Source organism: Rhipicephalus microplus, chromosome 4 (genome assembly GCF_043290135.1).
Source record: "Rhipicephalus microplus isolate Deutch F79 chromosome 4, USDA_Rmic, whole genome shotgun sequence".
Lineage (NCBI taxonomy): Eukaryota > Metazoa > Arthropoda > Arachnida > Ixodida > Ixodidae > Rhipicephalus > Rhipicephalus microplus.
The window spans coordinates 78,119,565-78,146,504 of NC_134703.1; the positions used below are offsets into that span (position 1 = coordinate 78,119,565).

General features: G+C 46.3%; 1 long non-coding RNA gene across 1 annotated transcript in view; it reads right to left on the bottom strand.

Annotated features, from left to right (window-relative positions):
• Positions 1 to 24,615: 24,615 nt before the first annotated feature.
• The window catches only part of LOC119172161 (uncharacterized), a 26,371-nt gene continuing 24,046 nt past the window's right edge, over positions 24,616 to 26,940 (bottom strand). The window contains exon 2 of the long non-coding RNA XR_005109925.2: positions 24,616 to 24,742. This is a non-coding gene — a long non-coding RNA (uncharacterized LOC119172161). The remainder of the gene's footprint in view (positions 24,743 to 26,940) is intronic.

Sequence of the window (26,940 nt, forward strand, 5' to 3'; positions counted from 1 at the left end):
GTGTGTGTGTGTGTGTGTGTGTGTGTGTGTGTGTGTGTGTGTGTGTGTGTGTGTGTGTGTGTGTGTGTGTGTGTGTGTGTGTGTGTGTGTGTGTGTGTGTGTGTGTGTGTGTGTGTGTGTGTGTGTGTGTGTGTGTGTGTGTGTGTGTGTGTGTGTGTGTGTGTGTGTGTGTGTGTGTGTGTGTGTGTGTGTGTGTGTGTGTGTGTGTGTGTGTGTGTGTGTGTGTGTGTGTGTGTGTGTGTGTGTGTGTGTGTGTGTGTGTGTGTGTGTGTGTGTGTGTGTGTGTGTGTGTGTGTGTGGAAATGTGTTCTTGACACCAAGCTCTTCAAGCAGGCGTGACTCGCGGTATTGAGGTGAAGCGCAACAGCAGCAAGTACGTCAGAAGAAACGACACGCGCAACTTGGGTTAAGAATCGATATGTAGTAGAACGGCCTTCCCGGGAGCATTGCTTTCGCCGGCGACACGCGTGGATGCACTTCACCCGAAGTGTAATGCTCACAATGGCAACGTCACGCTCGGATAGCGCCGAACGAGCTTGCAGAGTGGCTCGCCACTTTTTTGTAAACGCGTACATTATACCCAGAAAAAGGCTCAGTGAAAAGACGATATAGATACGTGGGGGTCTACAGTTCAATTTGCCTGTGGCACCACCGAGGGAGCTCGCATGGACACCACGAGGTACGCAACGAGTATGTACAGATGGGTCCAGTGTTAAAGGGAACACTTGCGTGCAGGTTACTTTAAATACGAGCGCGTATCGCAGACTGGGAAAAATTAAGACAATGACGAGTGCGTCGTTTTCTTATTAGTCCTTGTCTACGTTATTCGCTCGTATTTCAAATAATCACGATCAGAGTCACCATCCAGACAAATCAGCCATTTTGCGTGCAGGGTCTGTCCTGATTTCGCTGTTTCGCAAAAGCATGGCGGCTTAGATTACCATCAGACTGCAGATGGTTGGCAGTCTTGACTCCTTTTGACAGACTGGTGATGTGCACGAACAACGTTTCCACATACACTGGCAGCTATAGGCATCCAGCAGCATGACAGGTGATCATTGCAGTGTTTCCTTTCACAGTGGACCCTACTGTAGAGTCGTCAGCAGGCTTAACACGAACGCTCCGCAGCGTGTCCTGGAACAGTATACGATCGACGCTAATGTCGCGTATCTATACGTTCTGTTGCCGAGATGTTACCTATGCATGCATGCTAAAATACTATCCAAGCATACCGCGCTGTACCCGCGGCAACAGCGACCACCACATTGCTGCTGGCTCCAAACTAGTCCAGCTCACACGTCGGAGCATTCGTGATATAGGCTTGCTGACGACTATACACGAAAAAATTTACGCATTTCCACGAAGTCAATGATGACGAGTGAACGAAGCTCTGGGTTTCGTATGGGTGAGTCGCCCGAGCGTGGCCCCACGTGATGTAAATTGAGTGACATAAAGCGACATGAAAAGTCGACGACAAAGCTAGGTCTTCTGTGCTTTATATACTGTCTATTGTTAAACTTTTCTTTCGTGTGTCTAACATATGCTTTAATTATACCGTACATTAACCGAGCATTGTCCCATATGATGTAGCCGTGACAACGGACACCGGACAAACCTCGCCCGTAAGGTGCTTCGCCCTTGAAGGGGCACGGAGGGCAACTGTTAAGTCGTCGTTGATGGTTAAAATAGCGTTTCGGAAACCTCGTAGTGTTACGTTTGTGCTAAGGAAGTGCTTATTTTGAAATTAAGTCACCCTTTAGTGGTCCGCATTAAGTCAGCGCACTCAAGCAGAACGTCTCACGTCACTGTTGTCGTGCACAACATTGCCCGGATTTACTGCACAGCCGCCGACACTATAGCACCAGAACGAAAGCAGCAGGAACCACAGCAGCAACAATGACCGTTGAACAATATCCTGCCATGGCATGCGATGATGATGAAGAAAAAAAAACTTTATTACACCTATTGAGCGATGAGTGGAGTCTCTAGTTTGGGACCCCATTGGCTTGCGCCCCATTCCTTGCTCGGGCCTCTTGGGCCGCTTGGACCCTCCGGTCCGGGATGGACAGGGCCGCCTCCCACCCATCTCTACTGAAATCCCTAAAAACATCTGTTTTAGATGTGTTTCTCTGGCACTCCCATGCTATATGATAGAGTGTGGCTAGATTAGTGTTGCATAGCCTATACATGTGGGTGATAGGTACTTGCCAGGATCGATTTTGGAAGGTATGTGTGTGTTATGATACGATAACGCTTGTAAGCGGCGCCAGGCTATAGCTGTGCAGCATTACTGACTTGAGGATGCGGTAGGGGATATATTCTACGAACAAGCCTTTGGTTTTGTAATAGTTCATTGTGTGTGGTCAGGTGGCCGTCTGATCTGGAAGGGCTGGAGTCCCTGCACTGAAGTTAGAGTGCCGGGTTAGGAGAGCTTGGGCGGAGGCAAGAGCTAGCTCGTTGTCTCTGACTTCACCGTCACCATGTATCCATATAACTTGTTGCCAGTCTGCCCCAGAATGGCCGTTTGCTGCTTGTGAAAGTATTCTGCATGCTATATATAGAGGACTGATTTTGCCTTTAAGGTAGTTACGATAGACTGCCGTTGAGTCAGTAAGAACGAAGGTGGACGCTGAGTTTCTGAGCTCGAGGGTGATTGTGACCTCCTACATGCTTGTAACATCATCCTGTAGAGTATATAGATATGCAATCGACAAATTGCCCCTGGTTTACTACTGCCACCGGGCATTTTCCTGTATGTCACCGGGAGGCGTCCACGAAAAAGACGCTCTCGTCGTCGTAGTATTTATCATGAGCTGTGGCTTTGGCTTCGCGCCTGTCTGCATGGAATGTGGGGTTCATGTTCCAAGGAAGAGGCTTGATTCGATGCCTTTTCGCCAAACGTCCGGCAGCCTGTGTTTTTTCCTGACATGCGTTGGTGGTGTGATATGCAGTTTATCAAGAGCCGTCATACCAGTTCTGGAGAGAGCTAGTCTGATTATTTGATTTTCGGGGTGTGCTTTGAACAACTCTGCTATGGTGTTGTGAATTCCCAGTTGTTCGAGTCGTTCTGTGGATGTCCATCGAGGGAGGTTCAGTGCCTTTTTAAGTGTATCGCGCAGTATGGTGTTGATATTGTTGTTAATATGAGACTGGTTATTCGGAGTTAGGGATAGCTGTATGTTACCAGGCTGGCCACAAAGTCTTGAAAAAGGCGCAGGAGGTCGCGTTCCTTCAGCCCCCTGTGCTTGTTGGCAATCCTGCTAATCATGCGTGAGATTTGGAGGAACCTATTCAAGTTTCTGTAGTGGCATCGCGTTGTTTCCCTTGTTGTTAAAGTATGCTCCTAGGATTCTGATGTTTCCTTCTTCCTCAAAGTAAGTGTCTCCGATATATCTTGATTTTGAGAGGTGTGGTTTCCGAATATCTGTGCCGGAAAACGAGAAATTTAGACTTACAGGGTGAGCACTCAAGGCCCGCGGCGTTACCGGTGGACCGAGCTGCGAGATGGCAGGCGTGCTTGGTTCAACTTGGCCCCACTAGATGGCACGGCCTGTCCAATTTAACCATGGGCTATTGAACTTTTTAACCACTCGCGCCATTACACATATAGTAACGTCCGGCGATTGTTTTTTTTTCTATCATTGAAACAAAAACAAACACCCAGCATTTTGTGACGTCTCCTGATGCACGGAAGGTTTTTTTATTAGTGTAGCTAGTTCGATTACTTGTGATTAATTGCAGGCTGTAACTGTGTCAGACTTACATCAGAGCTAAATGTGTTAACTGCGTCAGAGTTAAATGTGTCAGAGTTACAGTGGCGCATGCGTTTTTGTGCATGTACCTTAATTTCTCGTTAAGTAGTGCACTGCTTCTGATAATATTGTCGTTTTAGACGTCATACATTGGGCGTTCACTCTCACGTAAATTGTTATTTGACTTTATTGTCCCTTGAAAAGGAGCATTGAACTTTGTACAAGCAGTTAAACTTGTATTTCTATTCATTTTCTCAAGTGAAGATTTTATAACCCACGGATTTCTGCGGTGGTGTAGCGTGGCAGAAACGCGGCGGTGGTGCGCGCATACAGATATGCTGCCCACTACGAAAGTGCACCGGTCACATTTGCATGCACTGTTGTCTAATAACTGATGCTCTCAAGATTGTGGGCTTGCCGGTGAACAACCGTTTCTTGCGTGGCCGTGGGATCTGTGATCGAGGTCACTTGCCGCCTAACGCTGACACATCGCACTGTTTCCTGGATATAATACCCATGGCCATTGTTCTTGCCTGCAGCAACGAAGCTGTTGCGCTGCTAAGCAAGGGGATGAAGTTCCAACTCCGTGGCCATTGAGGAAGAAATTAGTTGGGAGGAAGCATTGCACAATGAGAAAGGAAAAAAAGAAAGAAAAAGAAAGAAAGAAAGAAAGAAAGAAAGAAAGAAGGAAAGAAAGAAAGAAAGAAAGAAAGAAAGAAAGAAAGAAAGAAAGAAAGAAAGAAAGAAAGAAAGAAAGAAAGTCAGACAGACACGCGCTCTCCAAACATCGCTTGCCGCCATTTTCACAACAGGGCAAATGCTTATGGCTTTATTTTTTATTTTTTCGCCGTCAAGCTGTTATTAGCTCACAACAGTCGTAATTTCTGGTGACGACGTCAGCCGCCGCCGCCACTGATTTCTGACGCAGTTATCGTGTGTATACAATGTGAAATACGTATATCCCAGCGCTCCCCGGGACCAAATTCAAGCACTCTGCGTGGAAATGAACACTTCTGTAGATGCCACTGAACTACGCTACAGTGCTTGAAACCGGCTCGTAAAATAAAAGACACCATAGAGGCTCCATATCGGGAGAGGTATCAAGAGTGGTGCAGTCGTGTGGCAGACGCTTCTACCAGATATCAGGCAGCGTGGATGGCGTAATGAATGGGCAAATTTGATGTGCTCACTAATTTCAAAGAGCTCAACCATGATTAATCACCATTAACATTCAGTACCAACAGCGGCAGCATCTACAACCCACCTTTAATTCGCCTATACAGTATAACATCCCGTGTCAGCTCTTAAGATTCGCGTAACAGGTTGATGCTTCAAGGGGCCTAACATATCAAGAGGCGTGCCACAATTCCTTATAGCGTCTAGAGCCTACTTCGGCACGTTGTTGATTTCGACTGTAGGGCCTAATCTTTTATTACTCTTGTTTCCCGTGGCTTTTGTGTTTCTTATGGTATTGACAATGCGCCCATATACAGCGTCGAGAGCCCATTTATTATTGTCAGTAGCATGCATACAGCAGAGTTATCGCGCAAGGTGTCACGTGTGCAGATACGCGTAGCTGCGCACGTTGCATTTTATATTCGCAAGGTACGTACTACATCATCACGTATATTAACTGTGCAACCGGCTTGCAGTTAAAAGCTATACACCTCCTTATATAACATATTATTTCGCAACATGTAAGAATTGACCAAATTATTGAAGAGTGGTAGGGCCGAAGGTGCTAATTTTGCCCATAAACTGACTTCGCACCATTTCGCCCCCCCCCCCCTTTTTTTTTGTATTGCGACATAAACTTACCGTACGTTATAGCGCTACCAACTAGCCAAAACTGCCACACTTCTAAGTCTCATGTAAACTTGCCCTTTAGTCTTAATACTTAAACCTCATATTTGTGCCATAAGACCGGTGGCGTGTATGAAGCGAAACAGACATTGTGAAACCTGTTGTCATGCGTACAGTGGTCATTTATATGTGGTCGTCTCTTTGTGGCGAAGGCAGGCTAGCCGGACAGGACGGACGAGAGCGTTTTCGACTGGAACACTTGGCATGTCCACATAAAATCTTGCGTATCTTGTTTCATCACTGGAGCAGAGCAGTACAGACATATGTAGCACGTATACTGGTGAATGAGACCATTTCCATCTTAAGAGGACAGTCGTGGGCCACCCTGACCCGTAGCCTCCTAAGCAGGACATCATCCGCCTTTCGTTAAGGGGACTAAGGAAAACCTAGCGAAGTGGTTGTGGCACAGGCGGTGGCAGCCCGGGCAATAAGTTTAATTCATGTCTCAGACAGCCAAGACAAGGTGAAGAAGGCGACGCTGAGCGACGTGCCGGCGCCGGGTCTTGGAAACTCTTATGGGGTTTGCGGGAAACGGGGATTTCTAGCATCCCTCGGCATAGCGTATTCTTTGCGAGTTGGCTTGCGTGCACAGGCTAAAGTTGGACAGACCACGGGAGGGAAGCGGGACGCGACACTGAGGTGGACGCTGTTCTGTGGTGCACATGGCTAACGCTGCAGTTTGCCAGCATTGGCGACGTCTTAAACAACTTGCTGTGAATATGTATTCACGCGTAACTTTTGCCGTACGGTACTTAAATGCACTTTAGCTCAAGTCCATCATCATCTACGTTGAGGCCATATAGACGATGACTGTCTCCAACGATACCAGGCCCGGAACATCACGGGCCTGGTATTCAGCCTCGGGATGAGTGGTTAATGTAGGAACAAAGAACCCGAAATCTACTGCAAGATTCACCATCGTCAGCGGCCTGGCTTTCCTTATGGCGTGGGTGATGGCTTTCGTGGAATTAGCAGAGAATAGACCAATCCGACTCATGTTTCTCATGATATTGCCATAATTGTCTTTTTTATAGGTTTATTGCTCATAAACAACAACGTGTCTATATTTTCAAGCTCCATATCTTTCTCAGGAAACTTTGCAGACAAAAACGTACACGTACGCCTGACGGTATTTGCATAAATAGGTGAACTCAATATTCGCCCTAAGTGCCCGCAAAGAGTTTGTAACAGGCTCAGGATGTATAGATGGAGCCACACTGAAGCTCATTTGTGCTGCGCGCGCGCACGTGTATTGATGTGTTTGAGTGCTTGCACATCTGCGTGCGTGCGTGTGTGTGTGCGTGTGTGTGTGTGTGTTTGTGTGTGTGTGTGTGTGTGTGTGTGTGTGTGTGTGTGTGTGTGTGTGTGTGTGTGTGTGTGTGTGTGTGTGTGTGTGTGTGTGTGTGTGTGTGTGTGTGTGTGTGTGTGTGTGTGTGTGTGTGTGTGTGTGTGTGTGTGTGTGTGTGTGTGTGTGTGTGTGAGCATTAGTCCGACAAAAGAAAGAGTCCCCGCGGCCGACGTCATCGTCGTCGTGCGGTCGGCGCGACCGTTATGATTTAGCGCCCTCCTCGAGAGAGAGTGCGCATGCGCGGCGCGCACATCGAACAAAACGAGCGTAACTCATCGCGCGGCGTCGGACACAATGCGTCCCGACATCGAACGCAAAACATCGTCAAGAAACGCCGTCTCGACCGCGTTCGCATGTGCGCCACTATGCGGCCTCGGAAGACCGCTGTCTTATCGCTGTTGTCTTTTTGTACAGTCAGGATTGGTATGTGGGAGGTAGCAGCAAAGGAAGGCGGAGAGTGTGTGCCTGTACACGGGCTATTATGCAGTCAACGGCAGATATACTATCGGCGCGGACGCCACCTATACACACACTGATAGAATGGCCGGCCGACTCTCTCTGCGTTTGCGCCGCATGGGGCATCACTACCTGGATGTCAGTGGAAGGACGAGTGCTGCACGTACGTGAGTTAGTGTGACGGCGTCCCTTCAGGCAGGAACGAATAGCCCGTGCACGCCGGAACGCTTGCCAAGAGTGCCGCGATGGAAATACGGCTCCGGTATTGTCTTCCTCCGACAGACATCTCGTTCGTTTCCTCTCCTATTCAATTTTCTGTACGGCCCGCAGGTAATAAGGCCGGAAAGAGTGGGAAAACACGAGCACGTAAGCCCAAGTGATCGGCTAGAACAAGAATGCAACGGTGGGCTTCGCGTGTATACAGTTGAACAGGCTTCTTTGTTTGATGGCGTGATCGTGCCCATGGTGTGTGCGTTCCTCGCGCCGTTTCTACGCCAACGAACCCGTTGCGCCGGTCAGATAAGCCGCCGCGAAAGTTTGTTTCCACTGTGGAGAAACGTAACGTTGTTGATAGAAAATGAAAGACTTGCAAAAGAGCACATTGGCTGTAACCTGGCATTATACGCCTTCGCATTGAAACCCGCTATGAAAATGCGCTGCCCGCTATCTCTTGCCGGAGTAAAACGCGGGACGAACCCGATGCGTTCCAACTGAACCAACACCATACATCGACAACACCGTGTTGCCTTAAGGAACAGCACAGCGCAATGAGCTCAGACGCGCACTTTGCCGAGCTCCCGACGCAAGCGACGTCATGCACCGTATACCCTAAAGCGGTTTCTCGAAAGGACGAATGATCGCCCGTTTTTCACGCGTACACACGATACAGTATCTATGGTGTGTGCGTCCCCCGATGTTGAAAGACCACCTCTCCCTTTTGCCAGCTTTCACTAAAGCTTCTTTTTTCTTCTTTCCTGAAAGGAAACGCGAACTCCCTTTGCAAGGCTTTGATGAAGACCTGCGCTATCTGCCAGCTCGCCGTACTCGGCACCATTATGTGGCCTTGCACAGCTTTTACTCTCCCGCCTCTGTCATTTGGCAGCGCGCTTAGAGTTCTTGTACGTTTATATATTGATAGATTGTTTTTAATCCTCATGGACTGTCGCATCAAACATAACGAAAAACGCCTCGGGCTTCTGTCTGCACAGTATACACGCCTGCCTGCATGCATTCATCCCGAAAACTCTGGTTTCTCGCGAGAAACTTTCCTTAAGCGGGGCCGTTTATCTTCCAAAGCCAAGTTTTCGCGCAGCCTGTGATGTATATACAAAGGAGAAACATTTCCCAGAGCCCAGAATGGGCTACTTGTTTTGTAAGTAAGTACTTTATAGGCGCATGCATGACGTCAATACTGGCTTCTAATCACGAAATATATACATGTGTGTATGTGATATACTGCTATTTTGTACAATCGTGACGGGGCTTTGCTATTGAATTAGAAAACAAAATACTGGCAGACATTAAATCTTACGTGCGTGAGATAGGGACCCATGGAACTGAATAGCTCGAAGTGGCACGGTGGCTGTGAGAAAAAGTCGTGATTCTGTTCACATACAGGTCAATAGTTCAAAGCGAACCTAATGTTTCATATATGGGAAACCATTTTCATACATATTGCTACATGCATATTGACATTTTTTGGGACGATGCGCGTGTGTGCCTGACGAAGAGGACGAAGAGCGGTCTCCGCTCGGTGTCTGGTCTATCGGTCTGCTGTGTGCGAGTACATAAGGGCAACAAAAAGATTACCCTGTTAGCCTATCGTTATTATTTACAACTACGAGACTACCTGAATGCCTGACTGAACACACTTGATGATCCTGCCGCCCGGTTCTTGGCCGATCCCCCTTTGTGGGCGAGTGCCAGCAAAGCTGAAGGTACATCATCATCATCATCATCGGTCACGCCGCCGCTGCTGCTGGTTTGAAATATATTTCATCCACAGCCTCGTCGATACGGCGTCTCTTCTCTTCCGTAACAATATTAATAAATGAAATTAATTTTCAGTTCACATCACATGGAAACACCATGCCCACAAATTCCACTCCCCCCCCTTTTTTTTCTCACTTTCTCATTTTTTTTCGTTTCTGTAACACCTTCTTTCTTGCCTCCAGGTGGCAGCTCTCCAAACCATCGTCACCTCCGGCATGCAGAGTGTTGCATCCGTTTAGTTGTGAACGCAGTGCGAAGCTCTACGGCTATTTTTATGAAACAATGTGCAACAATACAATGTTTAAGAGAAGACATCACGGGTGACATCGCTTGCAACTAACCTCGAAAATACGGGTGCGCTTTCTCTTCCACTCATCAACACCTGTTTTATTAATGAGCAGCGTCCGCTTTCAATTGAAGCTTTCTGTTTGATCTGTCTTTTGAACTAGGATATTTTGTTCGTTATACCGAACTCCATAGCTTCTTTCATGTCTCTTTTGATGCAACTCAACTTGAACCACTCAGCCAGGACCGTTTTTCTGGGCCTCCTTCGTCTAAATGCATTGGTAAAACGTGACCGAGGTGTTACGACGAGATTATATGATCTGTGAATCACCGTCTGTCCTGGCACGACGTCTGTCGCGTGCCCTGGTTGCCACGAGCGTCCACCACTCACCTTCTGCGCACGCGAGGGGGCTCACGTGGATCTACCCCAAGCAATGACCATTCAAGGGGCCGGACACTACTCGTTTCTCCTCCTGCATTTCACAAACACCGCCAGCAGCAGAGTCGTCAGTATAGTAGCAGCCCGGCCTCTCAACCATCAGTGATGGTTCTGGGCTGTGTTGAAGCCCATCCGCTGCTTCCTAATGGACGGCGCCAAGCAACCGTGAAACGGTGTGGCTCGCAGGCACGGAGAGTGGACGATGGGGGGGGGGGGGGGGGGGGGTTCTAGGTGAAGCTGGGCAGGAAAAAGAGGCGGCCATACACACTGCTGGCTTCCCGTGCATTGCCAGCCGTCACATACTCACTGGGCAGCGTTCAAATGGCTTTTCTTCGGACAGCGCGGTTTGCTGGCGGAAGCGTCCCACCGGAGCGGACGAGACGGAGGGGGACTTTTTTTTTCTGTGGTTGGAGGGCCAGAGTGTACTGACGCTGTTGTGTCTCGTCTCTTTCGGGGCTGTTCCGTGAGTCGTTGGACATTTGGGGCCTCGTGTAGGAGCCGACCAATCTGCTCTCCACGGGGGACGCAAGCACCGCCCGATGAGTGCTTCTCCTTACGGGGCCCCACTTCCGCTGGGTAAAACGCGCGGGCTATCGGTCCCCGACGAATGGGGAGGCGTCACCACCGCGCGTAGAGGGCCACGCAGATGATACAGGGCCGCGCGACTGTTTCAGAAGGCGTGAAAAACAGAGCCGCTAATGTTGGCGCTTCCGGTATATGGCCGGCAACGTCGATAAGCTTCGAGGGTTGGCTCTAGGACTTGCTTGAGTGTGTGTGCGTGAGTGCGTCGTTGTCACTACTCACGTGCTGTTGGGCATCATTTGGCGATGAAAGCTGCAAATGTTTGCTTTAAGACTCCATGTTCTATAGTGATCTTAAACGAACAACACCAGTCATGGGAGGCGTGTCTCTCCGAATAGGTCCTGGGAAGCCACACGGCTACCTTGGACCAAGACCGCTGAGCAGCTATAGCCAGAGGAGCCCTGGATGAAGAGTACTACCCACCTCATATCTGGTGAAATTTTGATTAAATAAAGGCTTATACTCCTTATCTGCTTCTGACCTCGATTGCTCTCTGGAATGCAATGTCCAGTGGCTCCATATACAAGGATTTCGAACTGGCGTCGCTCATATACCTGAGTTTACGCATTGGTCAGTCACTTCAACGTGGTAAATAGAAAGTCAGTCAATCTATCTTGGTGGAGAAATAAGACAATGAGAATAAAACAAAGATTAGTGAGAGGCCGGTCATGGAATGTCGCAAGCATGTTTGAGCAGTCTTCTTTGCTATAGTGAGGCCTTGCGAGACGGGTTCCACTCGTAAGCACCAATTACCATATATGCTTCAAAGAAGTTGTTGTTGTGCGCCATCCATCATAAAAGATGCGATATTGCGTTTGATGCATCAAAGTTGCGATATTGTGTTGTGTTAGTCGTTCTTTCAAAAACCACAATGCTGTATACTATATAGTAATGGACACTCACTGCAGCGGCTCAGGTGTTTTCTGCTTGAAAAGTAACACATGTGCAGAGTATCGTTGAACAAATCGCTTTGTAAGGCCTTCATTACAGACAACACTCCTGGCTTAAAATTGAACACACGAATATAAGTACCACGAGGATACCGAAACAAATACCACGTGCCCATCCAACACGCAGCGACGCAGAAAATGCTTAAGGAACACAGTTCTTCATGTGAGCACTTGACTTGAAAAGCGGCCCCACATTCGCACCTGTATACATTCTTGAGAACTGACAGAGGGAGTCCTTTTGGCTCCAACAGGCCTAATAAAACCTGGTGGGGACAAAGCGGGTAGCCGACTGTTTTTCTCAGTCCTGTTTATTAAAACTTGAGCGAGACATCATCACCATCTTGTGGACAAGAGGAAAGCGGTAAAACACAAAGACTGCATAGGGCTATGGCCTACGTGACAACTAGAAGGGTAATCTTGTGTCTTATTACGAAATGCAAAGAATTACAGCGAGGATGCTACAACGACGATGACGCAAGATGGGTGATGGCAGACTAATCGAATGTTAAAACAGATGGGAAATCTTGGGTGGGAACAAAAAGTTTCTTTTTTTGAGTCCTTATTAGCCTCGACGGTAAGGATGAGGATAATGATACCTGAGACAGACACCATGCCAACTTAGTGAACTAACAGTCCGTGATGTCAACATAACAAATAGGAAAAGGCCTACTTGAAAGTGCAAGAATCACTCCCAAATCTCTTTCAAGCCTGGTCTATACCCAGCACTACTAACTTCCGCATTCTGAAAAAGGATCTCTACGCTCGCAGCCGTGACAAGCGAAAGTCCACAAGCAAATGCGACGAATACAAACAGAAAAAAAATAAGGGAGAGTTGCGTCGTGCCAGACGGCGGAAGCGGCGGCGGCGGCCATACTTTCCATTTCCGCCAGACTCCCTCCTTTCCGGGTCTTTGTCGCTGCTGCCGCCACAGTTTCGAGGTCAGCGGGCGAAGAGAGGTGCGGCAGCCGTTGTGACCCCCATTTCACATGCAACGCCTCTTCGGAGGAAACGACGAACGAAAAAGAAATTTGTGCCATCAATACCTTCCTGCACTTTTTTCTCCTTCGACGGAACCTTTGTCACGTCGTTCTTTTGCGTAAAACCAAGGAGGGTTTTTCGAAAGAAAATGGCAGGCAGCTCAACCATTCTGAAATTGAATTAAGACGATGTTGCTATTTAAGCATAGCGGATAACCATCATAAGCCGATGATAACTGACACTTTACTATGGCCATCATTTATAGGCAACACAAGACAACCAGCACTCGTATTATTCGAGTAAATACGGCAGTTTAGTTTGATTGCGAGTTGCCGTCGTGAACATCTATACCATATGTGTTATAGAGAGAGTGGCTGAAAAAGTTTGATGACAACACTGTCATAAACATTTGCAGATAAGTGAATTATATAGGATCGAGGCTGGTATTATAACAGTGGCCGTCACCATAAACCAACATTAGCCGTCATTATTTTCACAAAAGCAACCTATAAATACCTTTACCTGCCGAAAAACTGGCGTGTCTAAAATGGAAGGTGCAGTAAACATGCATGAGCAGCGGGCGCTGGCACATGCACTCCACGAGTTGCACAACAATAAAAAATCAGACTGATGTTCTAATCAAGGGCTTACCCTCGCCCCATCTCAAAATTTTATTCACGAATCTCTCGAATGACCCCTCATACTTCACAACACGTTCCTGAATCAAACACCGTGCCGTCAACTCGACCAAGGCGTCACAAGCTCACGTTAACCAGCCCGCTGTCCTCTTCCACGACGTCTTCATCACTTAATGACCCCTTCGGAAGCAGGCACGGCGCTTCTTCACCCCTTTATACGAGCTTAAATGGACCGTATAGCACGAGGAATAGCCATCAACTTTCATCTGCGGTTGTTTTTTAAGACAGTGAGCGTCACCAGTCTTCTCGAGGCGTGCCTGGTGTTGCGACGCGCGCCTCCGACGACGTTACGAAGGGCGCCTCGAAATCTCACCGCTGCAACCACTGTTTCGAAAGACGGCGACGCCAACACGGTCCCGAAAACGCCACTGCTTCGAATTCCACCGAAAAGGTCACCAGCCGTTTGGTAGCGTAGGTTTCTCAGCTCGCGACTGCTTCTGCGCAGAGCTGATAGACGAGCGGACGAGACGACGGTGAGTTAAACAAGGTTTATGTACAGCATATATACAGAGGCGTTACAAATTCGGCACGGGGGCCGACAGAGACTCGAAGAGCCGAGCTCTCCTCGCTAACACATAGGTCTGCTCTCAAATAGGACTGCTGCGACACAGATGTCGGCTCTCCAACAGGTCTCCTGCTCGCGACGCACCGCAGGGCTTGTTTTATATGCACCGGGTCCAACCCAAATGTCCAACCAGAAGCGCCGCTGGTCGTGGGGTCAGAATCCTCCAATGGGGGTCGCCGCTGGGCCGCGTCATTCTTTCTCACCGAATCTGGAGAGGCTGCGCTGCAGGTGGCTGCACCCAAGGACGAGTGACGTCGCCGCGCATTGCGTCACCCCCCAGACAGGAAGACGCCGGTTGTTTACTCGACGGGCTCGCTTACTGAGGTGACTCAATGCACGTGCGCGCCAGAAAGGCGCCGCGCGTGTTTACGCCGTTGAGTAGTTCGCGTCAGGCGGGCTGGCCTTGACACAGATTGCCGTTTTAAGAGGCACGGACGTTCGCTGTGGAATCGCAGGCATAACACTGGTCATCGATCCTCTTTCACCTTGGCTGCCGAATATTCGTGAGGGATGGTGCACGTGCTTCGCCATCTCGTCGACAAGCGGGTTGTGAGTGTTCAGCGGAAGAAAAGGCCTGCAACCAGATTTGGAAGACTTCCCCTCAGAGGGCACCTTCAGCGGGACCTGCTTGTTGGAAGTCCTCACACTGGCATGATGCGACCTTGCTGTCTTCCTCCGTTGCCGCCACCTCCAAACAAAGCGTACAGCCTTGGCGATCGGTGCCTCCGTAAAATGGCGATACTTCCTTTGCTCTGCGCAGCATGGTGGCTGCGGCACAAACGCCTGGTGCAGCGTTGGCGCTAACGATCGTCGCGGTGATGAGGTGGAACTTGGCGGACAATCCTGCTGCGACGCCTTGAAGCTGGGCCTTTCGTGAGCTCGCGGTCCGTCACTGACTGGAACGCCGTCGCCAAAGAACGCATCGCACGCGCAAGCTCCACGAGTATGATGATGATAATGATATTTATAAATAAATAAATAAATAAATACATAAATAAATAAATGACTCCTCCACTATGGCTCTTGCCCATTCAGGGAGTTTGGCGAAGAATTGTTGATACGAGCTTTTGGGCCTTTTAAGTGATGCATAACAATAACAAGAAGGGGGGCGGTATAAACCATGAGCGACCTCTTCTCCTTTTTCTTCTTCTTGGTAGGATAGCCAGTACCCAATACAGGAAATGCACTAAGAGATGGTTGGATTTTTAATGTGCCGTTATGGGTTAAAATAGCCGCAAGTCCTAAATATATAGAATTTTTGCGCTGCTAAATAGCAAAATATCGACACTTGAATATAAAAATAAATAATAAACTATTTAAAGGCAGTAAACTTGAATAGGGCATTCTACTACAGCCTCTACCAGAAACCCCTTAGTAGTGAAACAAACATTCCTGTGGCTGTATTCCAGACTAAGAGCCACTTGCCGGTCCTGTTAATTACAGGCCTCAATATTGACTAGGTGGTTCTATATAGCGTTCGTGAGGCTGCAGCAATGTTACCGTGGTTGTGGTGTTCGGATGCATACTCCAAAGTGGCGGGCTCAATACCGGCCGCGTTTGTTGTCGCAACGATGTCCAGATGGTCTCGTTTTAGTGCCCGGACAACGGCTGTGGCTTCTGGTTTAAGGTTATACATGAAAGGGTCCGAGAATGAGAGCTAAAAAACATCTCATGCTTCAAAATACATCACATTCCATAAGCACTGTGGAAACTGATGTAACAAAAAGTGATCGGCATTTAGATATAGAGATAGTGATGATTGGTTGATATGTAGGGTTTAACGTCCCAAAACCACCATATTATTATGAGAGACGCCATAGTGGAGGGTTCCGGAAATTTCGACCACCTGGGGTTCTTTAACGTACACCCAAATCTGAGCACACGGGCCTACAACATTTCCGCCTCCATCGTAAATGCAGCCGCCGCAGCCGGGATTCGAACCCGCGACCTGCGAGTCAGCAGCCTAGTACCCTAGCCACTAGACCACCGCGGCGGTGCTATAGAGATAGTGAGAATTTATTGGAAGGCATATAGGTTGGCTTGAGCTATAGTGTGCACTTGTCTGCTGCTTTATACACGGTGGTTAAGGGAAGAGTAAAAATTCACAGCCCATCCACGAAGTGAATGATGATGAGTAAGGCGAAGCGTCTGTCTATCTGTCTGTCTGTCTGTCCCTCCATACGTTACTATCACACTAGAGAACGCGTCGCATAGACGGACGGATGGACGCTTCGCCCCATTCATCATCATTCACTGCGTGTATATGCTGTGAATTTTTTAATATAACAGCGCCATCTAACATTTTTAATCGACTACTATACTAAAACCGCTAACGCTATCTAGTAATATTAATTCCAAGAACATATACACACAACGCCATCTAGTGAGCAATTCATAAAGTAGAGGTGGCTACATACATAGTACATACACGTGAAGGAGGGATTGACTCGCACCATAAGGAGCCTCGCCCCTAAATGAAAGAGGGATGAAGGTTGATGATGTGGACAGGAAGAGGTGGTGCATATATGCTGTGGCTAGTTGGCACAAAAGCCTACACATCTTAGTATCCAGTCCAGTGCATTTGATAAAATCTGGAAGAGCTTTTGTAATTCATGACACCTTATGGTCGCACAATGCTGACAAAATGCAACTTTCACTAAGTGGTGTTCGTCCGATTTGAAATTAGCATCTGCCTTTGCGCCACGTGTAATGGGCAGTCACAAAATATATGGGCTTAAGTTTCGCGCACTTGGCAGCGCTCCGAGTTCAGGCTGTCCACACGGCCGATTAGGTGGGTGAAAGGCAATGCCCAAAAGAATCTGGTGCAGCGCTCTAGCATGTCTTCGGCTAATTTTATCCAGAAGGCGAAAGTCATAACGCGGTCTTTTTTCCACGGACGCTTGCTCCGATGACCTGGTTGCGGCCAATAAGTGTCCGCGCATGCGAGCGTGAGCGATCGCAACAATGTGTTCATGACGTCACTTCGCGAATACGGTACTTTGACGTCCATGGGGTTGTTGTATACCACCGCTCTTGCTTTCCTGTCAGCTAGTTCACTGCGAAGCAAGCCAGTGTGCAAGAACCATTTGGAATAATTTTACTTTTAGCTATAAGTGTTACGAAGCGGATCGTCGTCATTGTGTGAATCAAGTGGTTGTGGGCTGAATAAAGCATTCCTAGTTGTCTGGCATTTTACACAATTCACTCACCTGTCATGCGGTGCAACGTGCAACTTCGCAAGTTGTTGACGCATGGCTGACGCGCCCAGTCTTTCTCACCAGCGAAACTCATGAACCACTTTGGGTACTTTGTTTTCTTCCGCCTTTTCCGTCGGCTTCGGTTCGTTTCTCTTTTCTCCTCGTCTTATAACCCGTTCCGTTGGAATGCAGCTTAAATATATGCGTACCTGTTTTTCAAGTACCGCGAAGCTTGATTCGAACGAACTTCCATGGACCCCAGAAAAATGTTTGTTAGAGTGGAAGTTCGCTGAATTGAGAACAGCTAGTATCATTGATTGGAATTAAATTCGAACCCTCTTACTTGCATTACTGCTTAATTGAATGCTACCTTTTTTGCTTATTTAGCAAGTAAATCAGTATGCAATAATCATTTGCTCAACTTGTACATTTAAGAACATAGAGGTTATAGGCCGACGTCTCTGCCTTCTAATGAATCATCTCTCTCTCTCTCTGTATCAAGGGGTCATGAATTGAGTAACTGTGTCCAAGGGCTCATTGACTTTTTCCGGCATAACACTCTGCTGGGCAGCTGATGATTTCACCGTTGAAAAGTGCATCGGCGCTTTTTTAGATGAAAATATTGTTGCTTCCCCTACGTGGGTACTTGTTCCTCCTACACATCTTCCTGAGATAGGATGCTTGGAGATGATCGGGTAACCCACGAATCCTCCGTACGCAGCTCCTGCTATCATTAAGAACAAATTGGGCAAGGTTTCACCGCCAGCATGCGGCCACGGAATAATCTGCTCTTGTACGTTCTGCAGATTCTCGCCTTGTGCCTGGGGTTATCATCGGATGGATGGTCACCGGAAAGCCTGCTGCCAGTGATTTTGTCACCCGACGCCAATCAGCGCAGTCCTGAATTCCGCTGTACAGATGAATTTTCCTGGATTCGGTGGCCAGCTCAAGTTTCGGTTTCCGGTGCTTTGAACTACACAGCCAAATCGACAGCGACAGGCGAGGCCTCGAGATACGCCCCCCACGTTTTCAGTGGCATTGGGCAAGGTTTCACCGCCAGCATGCGGCCACGGAATAATCTGCTCTTGTACGTTCTGCAGATTCTCGCCTTGTGCCTGGGGTTATCATCGGATGGATGGTCACCGGAAAGCCTGCTGCCAGTGATTTTGTCACCCGACGCCAATCAGCGCAGTCCTGAATTCCGCTGTACAGATGAATTTTCCTGGATTCGGTGGCCAGCTCAAGTTTCGGTTTCCGGTGCTTTGAACTACACAGCCAAATCGACAGCGACAGGCGAGGCCTCGAGATACGCCCCCCACGTTTTCAGTGGCATTGGGCAAGGTTTCACCGCCAGCATGCGGCCACGGAATAATCTGCTCTTGTACGTTCTGCAGATTCTCGCCTTGTGCCTGGGGTTATCATCGGATGGATGGTCACCGGAAAGCCTGCTGCCAGTGATTTTGTCACCCGACGCCAATCAGCGCAGTCCTGAATTCCGCTGTACAGATGAATTTTCCTGGATTCGGTGGCCAGCTCAAGTTTCGGTTTCCGGTGCTTTGAACTACACAGCCAAATCGACAGCGACAGGCGAGGCCTCGAGATACGCCCCCCACGTTTTCAGTGGCATTGGGCAAGGTTTCACCGCCAGCATGCGGCCACGGAATAATCTGCTCTTGTACGTTCTGCAGGTTAGTAAAAAACATTCCTATTCCAAATGCACCACGAGTTTTCGGTGCCTGGTGGTGTTGCCTTGCCCAAGAGCCTTTTGTGATGGAGTGGCCGAGTGCTTTGATGCTGCGTGTATGTTGGTATTGCTTCTGAGTGGGGACATTGAATTGAACCCGGGCCCTAATGATTCTGCAATGCAGGAGCTACTTAAAGGTCAAAAAGAAATACTTGAGGTGATGGGAACAATTAGAAAGAAGCTCGACGACTACATTGCTCTTACGGATCAGAGGTTAGACTCAATTGAAAGTGAATTAAAATGCCTTGCCGGTAAAAGTGTACAATTTGAACGTTGTGAGAAAACAGTGGATCGAATATCGGCAGGCATTGTTGAGATGCAAGTGAAACTCGATGATCTTGAAAACAGAAGCAGACGTAATAATTTGGTTGTATATGGGTTGAAAGAAAGTACTGGTGAAACAACTGAATCACTTCGTAAAACTGTTCTTGACGATATTTTTACTGCTAAAATGGGTGTCACCTTAATGAGTGTTGAAAGAATTCACCGCATTGGAACAAAGAAGCGGGGGAAGAACAGACCAGTCATTCTACGGCTTTACAACTTTCGAGAAAAAGCTGATCTCTACAAAAATGCACACAAATTGAAAGATTCTGGCTTATCAATCAGTGACGACTATTCCAAGCAGGTGCGCGAAAAAAGAAAGCACTTATGGGAATATGCAAAATCAAAAAAAGCAGATGGTCACACAGTGAAACTTTCTTTTGATAAGCTTATCATTGACGGTAGGACTTACAGTTGGGATAGTGATGCGCAGGATATCACAAAAGTAAGACGTTCGTGACGCGATAACAAAGAAGTGAGACAAAAGCCCCAAGGTGCCCGAGATATTGCCCTTCTGATGATGAATTGCCGAAGTGTTAAGAATAAAGCTGATGAGCTGGGTGGCCTTATTAGGTCAGTGAACGCTGACTTAGTCATTGGGTCAGAATCTTGGCTTGACGAAGCAGTTTCGAACTCTGAAATGTTTCCTTGCAATTTTCAAACATATCGAAAAGACCGGTCAACGCATGGTGGTGGTGTTTTCATTCTTGTGAAGGATTCTTTGATGTCCGAAGAAATTTTTATTGATAACAATGAAACTGAATCTGTTTGGTGCCGAGTAGTGCAAAGTAATCGTTCTAGTTTCATTGTTGGTGCTTTCTATCGGCCTCCTGTCTTTGAACCGAATGTTATGCGTCAGCTGAGAAAAATTGCCTGCACCTTTTCTAAAGAATGTGTCGTTCTTGCTGGTGACTTTAATTTACCGGATGCTGAGTGGAATAACGGTAACTGTGTCTTAAAGTCTCAGGCAGCGACATACTGTGAATTGAAAACGTTGACTGACGTGCTCGGCCTCATGCAGTATGTTTCCAGTCCTACGCGAGGTGACAACATTCTGGATTTGTTGTTTTGTAATACCCCTGATGTCATTAATGAAACACACGTTATTCCCGGTATTAGTGATCACAACGCCGTCTTTGCAAAGCTAACAAGATCCCGGGTAAATACAAAGAAATGCGAATCTAGGAGAATCTTCTTTTATAGTAAAGCAAACTATCAGCAAATATCAGCTGGACTTGAGCAACAATTTCTGTCTTTTGAATGCAGTGCAGACGAAGCAACTGTTGAGCAGCTATGGCAAGTGTTTAAGGAACGCATTACTGGGCTCATTCGGCGTCACGTCCCGAGCGTCTCAAGCGATAAACTGAGTAAAATAAAGAAACCTTGGATTAAGGGGCATCTTATTCAGCTTATCAAAAAGCGCAAGAGGGCTTTTTCCCGATACTGCCAAAAAAAATCCCCTGAAAATTTTAATAAAATGAAAGATTTGACATCACTTTATAAAATGGAACTGAAAGAAGCCAAGAAAAAGTATTTTAAGAGTTTGGCCGCTGACTTTTCTAATAAGAAAAGGTTTTGGAAATATATGAGACGATGTGGTACTGAGAAGGTTAGCCCACCAAACCTACGTTACGGTGGCGAGATTGTAACTGAGGATCGAGATAAAGCCACACTTTTTAACGACTTCTTTAAATCGGTCTTCCGCCCACCTACACAAGTGATTGTCACGAATAAAAAAGAACAATGTTTGCCTATGGGTGAGATAGAGCTTTCATTCAATGGCATAATGAAGTTGTTACAGCGCATTGACGAAGGTAAAGCAACTGGCCCAGATGGCATATCACCAAGAGTTTTAAAACTTTGCTCTGAGGCAGTAGCTCGTTACCTTTATGTTATCTATAAAAAATCACTCGATGAAGGCAAGCTTCCTGATGATTGGAAAATAGCTAATGTTGTGCCCGTTTTCAAAAGTGGTTCTAAATCAGACGTATCAAATTACAGACCAATTTCTTTGACGCCGATTTGTTGTAAAGTACTTGAACATGTTCTTTTTTCTGCTTTAATGAATCACCTGACTTCAATTAATTTTTTTAATCCTAAACAACACGGATTTAGACAGGGTTTTTCATGCACAACCCAATTAATTGAATTCTATCATGATATAGCATCAGTTTTAGATAATCGAGGACAGATTGATTGTTTATTTTTAGACTTCAGAAAGGCTTTCGATACGGTATCACACTCCATTCTGATTCAAAAACTGCAGAACTTGAACATTCATCAAACCATTTGCCGTTGGATTGCGGACTATTTAACTTCAAGAAAACAAAAGGTTGTGCTTGGTGGATCATGTTCGTGTTTAGTTTCGGTGACATCAGGGGTACCTCAGGGTTCCGTACTCGGTCCGCTTCTCTTCCTTGTGTTTATTAATGATATTTCGGATACAATTAGGTGTCGTATTAGAATGTTTGCTGACGACTGTGTGTTGTATACTGAACTGACCGACCAAACGGATTCCACCCAGCTTCAGGATGACCTTAATCACGTGGAGGCATGGTGTAAAAATAATGACATGGTATTAAACACGAATAAATGTGTTCACGTCAGTTTCACCAAAAAGGTTAATAGATTTACAAATCAGTACATCTTAAACAATGAAGTTATTAGGTATGAACACAAATATAAGTATTTGGGTGTCACGCTTTCTGAGGATGGGGGATGGTCTGAACACATTGGCAGTGTTGTAAGTAGAGCGGGAAAAGCCCTAGGCTTTTTACAAAGAAATCTTAAACATGTAACCAAGGAGGTTAAACAGGCCGCATATTATGCCTATGTGAGACCAATACTAGAATACGCCTGTCCTGTGTGGGATCCGTTTAACAAAATACATATTCATGAATTAGAACGCATTCAGTCGATGGCAGCAAGATTTGTTCTGGGAAAATATGGCCGAACTGAAAGCTCCCGTTGTATGAAAAGAGAACTTAATTGGCAATACTTACAAGATCGAAGACGTAATCTAAGATTAAAACTATTTTATTCGATATATAACAATAAAACGGGCATTAATGCTTCAGATTATTTAAAAAAAGCGTATTATCAATCCTCCCGTCATGATCACAAATTTAAAGTACGGCCATACAACCCCAGAACGGATCTTTTTAAGCATTCTTTTTTTCCGCAATCCATTGTTGAATGGAACACGTTACCAGCCGATGTAGTTGGCCGCAAGACTGCGGATTCATTTTATGAGGCTCTGTGCCCCCCGCAATAATGCCTAAGTGGCGCTGCGGGTTTTGTTTCAAATAAAAAAATAAATAAATATATGGACGTGACAACCTAAACAAACAAATAAATACACAAACAAACAAAAACCTGTAAAAATATATGTGCGAACGGGTTAGTCTTCTTGTCACCCTGATTTCTCTCTCAAAGAAACGAAGTTATATATATAGAAAATATTGATTTGGAGCCAAGTATATTTGTGCGACATCCATTTGTAAACACATCTTATTTTTAGCCCGTAATATTTGATCGTATATTTCAACCAAAGCATTTTTCTCCGCTCACCGTAGAGAGGGACATCTTAGTTTGGGGCCGTACTTACCTCTAATCACACCAATTCTGCATGTAGATTGTGGGGCGTGTGTTGTAGGGCATTTGTTATGTCGTCCCGTTAGTATTCACGCTTACATGACACCACCAGGCAGGTCTCCTGCCTTTCCGCTCGATATCATCTCTCTCCCGCACACCCATCATCCCGCTTTTTTCTTGTCCATTATTTTTTTGGCAGACAATCCTTCTTTGTATACATTTAGCCACCGTTTCTCTGTATTGTCTCATTTTTTTTCTTTATTCGCTCATCTATTATTTAACAGGACACGTATGTCGCAAGTTGTAGAACCCTACAACTACAAGACAGAGTTCTCCCTCATTGCGAAACTGCTTTATGGAGGGCACTCTTCGAAGATGACGTAAAGGTGCGAGCCAGATACTCACACACGAGCATACACGCACATCTTCACGAAAGAAAAGAAGGGTGTAGGTCGGAAGAGGGGGGGGAGGGGGGGTATCAACCCGCAAACAGTGAATGCTTCTCTTCCGTGTGCTCAGATCTGATAAAGAAGACTGGTGGCCCAAATTGTTTGCAGTTCAGTGATAAGATAACAGAGAATCGCAAAGGCACTCGGAAGAGTGATACGTTGCGGCCCTTTGCTTCGTGGTCTTTTGGCACATTGTGTACTACACAGCGCGTGAGAGTACGTTCTAAATTACATCAGCACGTGAGCGCTGAGACGAGAATTGCAGCTTGGGCAGCCAGCTTTGCAGAATTAGATCTTATCTGTGTAGATTAGATATAACTATGTCTAAGTGACCTCACACAAATACTTATTGCAATAGATGCACGCATACTTTGCGAGGTTGCTGGCGTTAATGGAGGTGTATTCCTTTCGATTGACGATTGTCCGCTTTGAAAATGGCCTCTGAACGTTGAAAATGCCCGTTTAAAATCGGAGTTAATCGGGGAAATACGATATATCAAACATTTCACCGATGTGTGATAATCGGATTTTTTTTTTCGAATATATCCTAGGACATGAAGCCCTAGATATAACCAATCAATGCTTGAGAAAGAAGGAGAGATAATTGACGGTGACATATATATTGTAGAGCTAACCATGGTGACGTGGAATGCATCGCCAAGATTTCCGTCTTGGCCTCACTACATGTATGCACGGCTCAACAGCATGTGCTGCAGTCACTTGTCCTGTGTATGGCTTACTTGTGTCTGACATTTTGTGAGTTATCATAGATGACGTCTAAAAATTCCTTCTTTGCAATCGTCTTTCGGTATGTGCATCAACATTATGCGAACAGCAAAGTGTGACTGGCTGCAGTGATGAGTCTATATCGGCTAATATTTCGCTTCTTATTAGCTCCATATAAACCATGCTCAAGAAACGATTGTGCCCCTTGCCTCCAGAATACACGTCACACATGTATTGTACACGTCACTCGTGATCAGCCTTGTCTGTATAACTACAGCTATATAACATCGCTTAAAGCCAGGCATGTTTTCATGCAAACGGTAACAATACGGTGATAGCAAATCTTGTGGCAGGATAAATGCAACGCGCGAACTTTATTTGGGTCGAAATTTCAAAAACTCAATTAGTGGGGTGGCTTCTCGTGTGGGAATAATATATCTGGCGCTGCAAGGTCGTAGGAATACTTACGTTTGCACCAGCTTCACCGTTTTAAGATTAAAGCAGGTATATAATCTCCTGCTCAACTGTTACTAAAAACACACGCATGCACATACGCAGCACACACACACACACACACACACACACACACACACACACACACACACACACGCACGCACGCACGCACGCACGCACGTACACACAAAGAAAACAGAGAAGGAATGCATACGCAGTGTTTGTGAAATATTTAAGAATTGTCGTTTATACTAACTTTAATCTTTAAGCACGAAAAACAACTTCCCACGTCATCACAGCTGGCTGGACATGCATTCCTGGTCCAGAAGATGCTGTTATAACGTCATCTGCAAAAATAAAGAGAAAAAAGACAGTGTAAGGTACACTGAATATGCATAACGTACCCCCATAAAACCACTGAAAAGGTCGTGGCGCTGTGCTTGCGAGTTTGTTGCTTTGATCGTTGTATATAACATGTGAGAGTCAGATTATAAGTGCTAAACAGTATGTGCACCCGAGTGAGCAACATACGCGCCTTTTGATCTTCACACATGTTGCAAATATGTCTCGCCATTTCAAAATGATCGAACTGTTGATAATAGCCATATAGTTGTATGTACACCTCAAGCTTGTTTCCTTCCCCTCTCCCCTTCCCCAGTGCAGGGTAGCCTACCGGGGCTCAGCCCTAGTTACGCTCCCTGCCTTTCTCCTTACGTTATTTCTCTCTCAAGCTTGTAATGACACTTTCTTTGTTTACAACTGAGAGATTTTCTGCTTTTGTTTCCACGAGTCTGCTCGCAACGCTCTTTTTTATTTTTAGGACGTGTGGCAACAGAGGTTAACGTCATGAGTGATATTTCATCTCTCTTTGGCAACAACAGTGTATACCAATATATAGCGCTGCTGAAAAGAAACCATCGATAATGATCCACGGAGAACATGTTATAGTGCATTCTCCATAGCAGGGTTCGGCAGCATGCGGCCCGCGAGGCAGTCTCCTGAATATAGTCGCCGTACGTGGCGGATCGTTGGTGGGCCATGGACGGAGCAGAGCGGCGGGCGCGTTGAAGACGCTCGCGCTCGGCTTCCTTGGCTCGCGTCTCGTCGGTGTTACCCGCGCGCCGTCTGCATTCTCGAACGCGATCGGACGCATGCACGGACGGATGGACGCTTCGCCCCACTCATTATCATTCACTCCGTAGATATACTGTGGTTTTTTTATTTACTCAGTTTCTTTCTCGCTCTGCGAGAGAGTGGTTACGGACACCGGCGGCGGCGGCGGCGGGCAACTACCGCGTACGATACCCGTGTTGTGTGATCCCATAACATCTTTCGCTATAAAAACGAAGAAGAAGCATGCTGAAGCTTAAGTGCTTTATGCAACACTACACCAAATTTTTGCTGATGCTTGTCGAACTTGTGTGACAGAGAACCTTGACAATCGATTAGGAACAAGGGTAAGATTGGAAGCTTATGAAGGTTAAAACAGGCATTGTAACGTAATGTTTGGTGTCGTAGGACAACAGTTTGAACATTAGTTGACTATTAGTTCAACATATAGCTTGGACATTAAATGTACTCTATATATACATGTAAAATGGAACGCTGAACTTGCTTTATTTCAGCCATATGTGGAAATTGTGGATGTGATCCCTCGTAGGCAGAGAAGATGCGATACTGTATGTTAATTTTTTTCACAGCTGCTTCTGTTACGCCACATTTAAGAAATATGATCATTCCATGACGATCCTTGTTTGGCAAAAGCCATTGATCGATCGTAATGCTTCAAATGCAGAAATAGCCTTTATATTCGTTTCTTTTCGAAACGGGAGCCATCTGTCCTGAAATCTGAATGGTCCGAAGCGGGAACATATTGAACGTTGGAAGGAGTATAGAACGAATTGACAAACTATTCTTGTCTGCGAAACTCTGCTTGTCGAGCGTGAGGCTTTGCGTTTTTACTCTTTTCGAACAAACTGATCCATTTTCATAACCAAAGGTGATAGAGTGGTTACATTGCACGACTACTGACCAAAAATTGCGGGTTAATTCGACCCCGGCCACGGCGGTCGCAATTTTTATGAACATATGGACATATAAATGTTTGAGGTCCGTGTACTTAGCTGCGCGTAAAAAACAAAACAAAAAAACGGCAGGTTGAGATTTGAAGAGCTTTTCACGATGACTTTCGTCATAATCATATCCTGTTTTTAACATGTGAAGTCTCAAAAATCATTTTAATACTGATAACCGTGAGGACTGTTGCATCATTAAGAGGACGATGCCAGAAGCAAGGAATTCGCTATCAAGAGGAATTGACTGAACACAACAAGCTACTCCTGACGGAAATGAAAATTCACTGAAGGCATTTATCAGGAGATTAATGTAACAGATTGCTGGCTTTAGGAGAATAAATTTGCGGTAATGATCGCCAGTGCCTTTAGTTTGGTTGGTAACAACTTTATTGATAAGTGAAAATTTTTCTCTATTCCTGAATTGGCTCGGTAGCACTAATTTCGCGTATTAATATTCGCGCTTTGCGTAA